This window comes from Tursiops truncatus, chromosome 4 (assembly GCF_011762595.2).
Source record: "Tursiops truncatus isolate mTurTru1 chromosome 4, mTurTru1.mat.Y, whole genome shotgun sequence".
NCBI classification, from domain to species: Eukaryota; Metazoa; Chordata; class Mammalia; order Artiodactyla; family Delphinidae; genus Tursiops; species Tursiops truncatus.
In genome coordinates this window covers 46,837,184-46,844,708 of record NC_047037.1, presented here as the reverse complement: position 1 = coordinate 46,844,708, position 7,525 = coordinate 46,837,184, and the positions used below count along the sequence as shown (strand labels likewise).

The window sequence follows — 7,525 nt, the reverse complement described above, 5'->3', positions numbered from 1 at the left end:
CTACCACTGCCACTGCTGCCACCAAGGATCCTGTGTGCAAGTGCAGGTCACTACCCATACCCTCCCGGGAGCCTATGCAGCTTGTCACTGCCAGGGTCCTGTGATCCAGGGCCAACTTCCCCAGAAGAACACACAGCACGCCTCAGGGTGTTGCAACGTCACGCCCTGCATTCCAATTGTGACTACCATACTCCTCCCTCTCCCCAGCCTGAGTGAGCAAGGGAGCCCTAATCAGCCACTGCTTTAACCCCCTTCTGTCTGGGCAGGGAACAGACATCTGAGTGCAACCTACACACAGAGGCGGGGCCAAAACCAAAGCTGAGCACCAGGAGCTGTGTGAACAAAAAAGAGAAAGGGAAATTTCTCCATGCAGCCTCAGGAGCAGAGGACTAAATCCCCACAATTGGCTTGGTAAACCCTGCATCTGTGGAATACCTGAATAGACAATGAGTGTTCCCAAAATCGAGGTGGTAGACTTTGGGGGCAACTGTGGACTTAGGGTTTGCTTTCTGCATTTGATTTCATTTTGGTTTTATGTTTATCTTAGTTTAGTTTTTAGTGATTGTTTTCATTTGTGGGTTTGTTTATTGGTTTGGTTACTCTCTTCCCTTTTGTTTTTTCTCTTTTTGTGAGGGTATGTGTGTATGTTTCTTTGTATGATTTTGTCTGTTTAGTTTTGCTTTTACCATTTGTCTTGGGGGTTCTGTCTGCTCATTTTTTTCTTTTGCAAAGGAAATTTGGTAAAGTAGCAGGATACAAAATTAATGTAACGAAATCTCTTGCATTCCTATACACTAACAATGAAAAATATGAAAGAGAAATTAAGGAAACACTCCCATTTACCATTGCAACAAAAAGAAAAAAATACCTAGGAATAAACCTACCTAAGGAGACAAAAGACCTGTGGGTAGAAAACTATAAGACACTGATGAAAGAAATCAAAGATGATACAAACAGATGGCGAGATATACCATGTTCTTGGATTGGAAGAATCAACATTGTGAAAATGACTCTACTACCCAAAGTAATCTACAGATTCAATGAAATCCCTATCAAACTACCAAGGGCAGTTTTCACAGAACTAGAACAAAAAGTTTTACAATTGGTATGGAAACACAAAAGACCCTGAATAGCCAAAGCAATCTTGAGAAAGAAAGAAACAGAGCTGGAGGAATCTGACTCCCTGACTTCAGACTATACTACAAAGCTACGGTACTCAAGACAGTATGGTACTGGCACAAAAACAGAAATACAGATCAATGGAACAGCATAGAAAGCCCAGAGTAAGCCCACGCACATATGGTCACCTTATCTATGATAAAGAAGGCAAGGATATGCAATGGAGAAAAGATAACCTCTTCAATAAGTAGTGCTGGGAAAACTGGAGAGCAACATGTAAAAGAATGAAATTAGAAAAATTCCTAATACCATACACAAAAAAAAGTCAAAATGGATTAAGGACCTAAATGTAAGGCCAGACACTATAAAATTCTTAGAGGATAACATAGGCAGAACACTCTATGACATAAATTGCAGCAAGATCCTTTTGTGACCCACCTCCTAGAGAAATGGAAATAAAAACATAAATAAACAAATGGGACGTAAGGAAAGTTAAAACCTTTTGCACAGCAAAGGAAACCATGAAAAAGACGAAAGGACAACCCTCAGAATGGGAGAAAATATTTGCAAACGAAGCAACTGATAAAGGATTAATCTCCAAAATATACAAGCAGCTCAATATCAAAACAACAACCCAATCCAAAAATGGGCAGAAGATCTTAATAGACATTTCTCCAAGGAAGATATACAGATTGCCAACAAACGCATGAAAGAATGCTCAACATCACTAATCATTAGAGAGATGCAAATCAAAACTACAATGAGGTGTCACCTCACACCAGTCAGAATGGCCATCATCAAAAAATCTACAAACAATAAATGCTGGAGAGGGTGGGAGAAAAGGGAACCCTCTTGCACTGTTGGTGGGAATGTAAATTGATACAGCCATTATGGAGAACAGTATGGAGGTTCCTTAAAAATCTAAAAATAGAACTACCAGCATCCCAATCCTGGGCATATACCCTAAGAAAATCATAATTCAAAAAGAGACATGTGGGCTTCCCTGGTGGCGCAGTGGTTGAGAGTCCGCCTGCCAATGTAGGGGACATGGGTTCGTGCCCCGGTCTGGGAAGATCCCACATGCCGCGGAGCGGCTGGGTCCGTGAACCATGGCCACTGAGCTTGCATGTCCGGAGCCTGTGCTCCGCAACGGGAGAGGCCACAACAGTGAGAGGACTGCGTACCGCAAAAAAAAAAAAAAAAAAAAAGAGACATGTGCCACAATGTTCATTACAATAGCCAGGACATGGAAGCAACCTAAGTGTCCATCGACAGAGGAATGGATAAAGAAGATGTGGCACATATATACAATGGAATATTACTCAGCCATAAAATCAACAAAATAGAGTTATTTGTAGTGAGGTGGATGGACCTGAAGTCTGTCATACAGAGTGAAGTAAGTCAGAAAGAGAAAAACAAATACTGTATGCTAACACATATATGTGGAATCTAAAAGAAAAAAAAGGTTCTGATGAACCTAGGGGCAGCGCAGGAATAAACACGCAGATGTAGAGAATGGGCTTGAGGACACGGGGAGGGGGAAGGATAAGCTGGGACAAAGTGAGAGAGTAGCATTGACATATATACACTACCAAATGTAAAATAGATAGCTAGTGGGAAGCAGCTGCATAGCACAGGGAGATCAACTTGTGCTTTGTGACCATCCAGAGGGGTGGGATAGGGAGGGAGTATGGGGATATATGTATTCATATAGCTGATTCACTTTGTTATACAACAGAAACTAATGCAACATTGTAAAGCAATTATGCTCCAATAAAGGTGTAAAAAGAAAAAAAAGAAAAAGAAAAAAATAATTAAGCCTGGAGGTCTGAAATTAAAAGCTGGATGCTGCAACATAGCACCAGTTGAATGTAGGACTAAATGTTATATTTGAAATATAACAGTGTGATTAGTTTTAGCAATAACATTTTAAAAGACTAGTATGTTATTAGTCTAGTATGGGCAGTTTATTAGTTTAGTATGGGCAGTCAGGCCCCTAAATACCCTTGCAAAAATATTCATGATGGGCTTCCCTGGTGGCGCAGTGGTTGAGAGTCCGCCTGCCGATGCAGGGGACACGGGTTCGTGCCCCGGTCCGGGAAGATCCCACATGCTGCGAAGCGGCTGGGCCCGTGAGCCATGGCCGCTGAGCCCGCGCATCCGAAGCCTGTGCTCCGCAACGGGAGAGGCCACAACAGTGAGAGGCCCGCGTACCGCAAAAAAAAAAATCATAATTATACCCGGTTACCTGCATGATGACAGCATCCACATTCCTTCTTGTAGGTAACAGACACTTACCGGGACTTTATACATCTGTTGGAACCCACTGGTGAAATTGCTGCTTCTCCCTAGTTGGGGGAGTTAAACGCAGATGCTTCGGACACACAGGCTTTCAGAAGATGACTCCATCCTCCTCTTTTAGCTGCAACACCCTGCCTTGCTCAGTCCTAAGACTTTTCCTTAGCCTACAGAGTTTTCCTTTTGCCCTCTTCTAATGTGGCAGTGTTAACTTTAGCTTGCTCTTGTTTGACTCATATCTGACAGTTCCGTATTTTCTGTATAAAATTTGCATTAACTTATATGAAAGAGAAAACTGCACTTCCATTTTTAAAACCAGACAACTAGGTGATTTGTCACATGCATATCCAGCTATCATGGTCATTTTCGGCATAGTTGGTAACATTTCTTTCCCACTCCAGAAAATATCCGAATGAAAAATGGTAAGAATGATGTTATAACAGAGATGACAGTGAATCCACTTTAATGTAAAAAGAAGACACATATAAGCCTTGGAATTTTGGTATGAGTAATCACCAGTGACACACTTCCCAGTTGGTTGCCACCATAGCTGAGTACTGTTTCCTAGAACAAGTGCCCCAAAGAGAGGTTTGACTCAGAATGAAGAGTCAGACCAGCTAATGGGTTAATGGCTCTGTGCCTACCACCTCCTCATAACTCTCACCTCGTAAGCCTCAAAGACCTGGACTGAGGGGCTAAGGCAAGAGATCTGTGCATGTGGACTGTATGAGACGCCTCAGGCTAGGGAAGGAGACCAAAGTCAGGCAGACTCTGACATTTCCATGGCTGTCCTGACAGCGTTCATTCTAGCTCATTACTCTCTAAGTGTTATTAGATTATTTTTCTAAATAAAAGTGTACTTCAGTAAACATTAATCTCTTCATTATAATTGTGTCAAGAACTCTTAATTTCCACTAAATACTTTTTTAGTACTTTTTGCCTCATTTCAAACTATTCATATATCCAAGTCTTAAATGAATATTTAATAAAATATTTATTGAGCATTTACTACATTCTAAACTCTATGCAATCTCTGCAGATGCAACAATAAACAGAATAATTTCTGTCATCACAGAGTTTACATTCTTAATGGGGAAATAGATAATTAAAAGCAATTATAACACAGTTTTATAAGTGTTATAGTGGGTAAGCACGTGGTACTGTTGGGGCAAATAATAAAAGGCACCTAATCCCATCTGCAAGTAAGAGTCCCCTGACTTCCTGGAAGACATGATAACTCAGCTGTTGTCTGAGGGATGACTAGGCGTTAGTCAGGCTAAAGGATCAGTGTTAAGGAAGTGAGTTCCAGTCAAATGGAATGCCATGTGCAAAGGCCTCAAGACAAGGGAGAGATGGTGCATGCAAGGAACCACAAGACGTTACCTATGTCTGGAGTCAAAAGTTCAGGATGAGAAAGCTCAAGATTAAGTAGAAATCAGAAAATGTAAGACCTCTAAGCCATGTTAAGAATTTGGACATGGACTTCCCTGGTGGTGCAGTGGTTGAGAGTCCGCCTGCCCATGCAGGGGACACGGGTTCATGCCCCGGTCCAGGAAGATCCCACATGCCGCGGAGCGGCTGGGCCCGTGAGCCGTGGCCACTGAGCCTGTGCGTCCGGAACCTGTGCTCCGCAACGGGAGAGGCCACAACGGTGAGAGGCCCACGTACCGCAAAAACAAAATAAATAAAAAATTAAAAAAAATTAAAAAAAAAGAATTTGGACTTTATTTTAAGGGCAATAGGAAGCCATTGAAAAGTTACATATGTGGTAAGATTAGATTTATATTTTAGGAAGATCACTTGGATATTACTGTAGAGGATACGGGAATCCCTTGTTACCCACATTATCATTAGTGCAGCTTATATTGTCTCAATTCAGGGGTAAGGAGACTCAGATAAATTTTTATATAAATCTGCCACTATCCAAACCTTTGCTGATCACTATGCCAAATAGATTGAGAACTTAATGTCCTTCTCTATCTGAATTCCTGCTGTGCAAACTGAGGAATCAAACAGATTCAGAAAATGAAGAACATTTGTAAATTTATGTGGGGTAATAATGGAGGGTAGAGACTAATCAAGGTAGTAACTTGGCAGTGGCCTGAGGATTTGAGGGGTATTTAGAATAGAGCATCAAGAGGCCATTGTGATAGATTCTATAGAGAGGGAAGTTCGAGCATTATGAAGGCAGAGAGTGAAGAATGATGTGAAATTATCTGTTTGGGAGGAGTCTATGGTGTTTCTACTACTGTGATAGGGAACAAAAGAAGAGGACTCATTTTTGGTGAAGGGAGTATGGGGATCACGGGACACAAAAAAATATAGATTCTATTTGGGACACACTGAATTTCAGGTGTCAGTGGGAGATAAGTGAAACTGTCCAGTAAGCATTTAGATGTTTGAGTCTAAAAGTAAGGAAAGGGATCGGGGCTGAAGATACAGAATTTCTAGCTATTGGCTTATTGTTGCCCACTAAAATCCATCTGCCCCTTCTCTCTAAGGATGTGCCCAACCAAAATCCACATTTTCCAGCTCTCACTGTGGAGTCATGTGGTCATTTGCCCACATTCTGACCAGTACAATATGAATAGACGTGATGTATGTAACTCCCATGTCGTTGGTTTAAAGAGTAGTCCCTACCCCTGAACTTCCTCTTTTCTTTTTGCCTCCCTCAGGTCCTTGAACTTAACAGAAAGCCAGCTTCAAACAGCAGACAATGGTGATGCAGATGATTCAGGGATGCAGAAAAAAGACAAAAGAAGCTAGGTTGCTGAGTGACAGCGTAGAGCAAGGCTGGACCACGCGCAACTTGGCTTTTAGGTGAGAAAGAGATAAACCTCATTATTTAAACCACTCTTCTTTTCATTGTAGCTTAGTCTCCACCCTAAAGAACAGAAATGGTAATCCTATAGGAGTATATTAGATACACCAGGGAAAAGTATGTAAAGTGAGAAAAGAAAAACCCTATGATAGGACCTTGCAAAACAACATTGAAAAAGTAGGCGGACAAGAATCCTGAAAAAGGAGGTGAAAGGTGTAACCTGAAATACAGGAGGAAATCAAGGGGTGTGTCTCTTCATGTAAGCTTAGGGAAGATTGTTTCAGGAAGAAGAGAGTGGTCACTAGTGTCAAATGATGCTAATAGGTCAACAAAATAAGAACCAGGGGAAGGGTCGAGGAGGCCATTGGTGACCTCCATAAGAACAGGTTGGGAGTGGTGGTGTGAAGAGATCCAGAGAGGTAAGAAAATGGAGTTTACACAGACAGCATTTTAAAGAAATTTGGTGTGGCAGAAAGGAGAGAGAGGGAGCCAGAATTATGGATGAGAATAGGATCAGCAACTAATAGCTAACATTTTCTGAGTGCTTATGAGGGGCCAGGTCATATTTCAAACACTTTAAGTATGTTTTCCCATTCGATCCTTACAACAGCCCTATTAAGTTGGTTCTACTATGTACATTTTATGGAAAACGAAGGCACAAAGATGTCAAATAACTAAGTTTTGGGGGCATCCTTAATCAGTTTGTGCTATAGCAGCTGGTCAGACAGCTTAGGGAAGTTATATATGCTTGTTCTTTCTATATGCATAACATATAGCATGGAATATGCTATACGGAAGCATACTGGAAGCTTCCTTCTTTAACTATTTTTGCTGAATATAAGCTGAAAGTTAAAGTGAGACCCAACAAAATGTTTAACACCAAGGCAAAGCGAATCAGTTGCTCCACCCCAAGCAAGGCCCAGAACCTTTTCTATTTGCCTCAGTCTCTGAGCCCTGATTAGTTAGGGAAGGATGCTTCCAGATGTTCTGCACTGATAATAATCACCATCATCTGTTAGTCACAACATGAATTATAGATTTGATTTGTGGGTCCATTTGGAAATGCTTGCCCTGGATGCCAACATTATTAACCTTGCTGTTTATTTGAAATAAGTACCTGGGGATCTAGAAATACAGCTAGGAAAACACAGAAGAAAGGATTTCTGGGGAGGGGTGAGGGCCCCATTGCTGTTGTGGTGACTATGAATTTATTGTGGTATTTATCTGCACAGTTACATGATTTCCTCCAAGTCGTATTCAGCCACTGAGATGAATATGATTAGAGGG

At 41.4% G+C, this 7,525-nt stretch overlaps 1 long non-coding RNA gene across 1 annotated transcript in view; it reads left to right on the top strand.

Annotated features, from left to right (window-relative positions):
- The first annotated feature begins 6,101 nt into the window (after nucleotides 1-6,101).
- LOC141278463 (uncharacterized) overlaps nucleotides 6,102-7,525 on the top strand; it is a 48,385-nt gene continuing 46,961 nt past the window's right edge. The window contains exon 1 of the long non-coding RNA XR_012331218.1: nucleotides 6,102-6,237. This is a non-coding gene — a long non-coding RNA (uncharacterized lncRNA). The remainder of the gene's footprint in view (nucleotides 6,238-7,525) is intronic.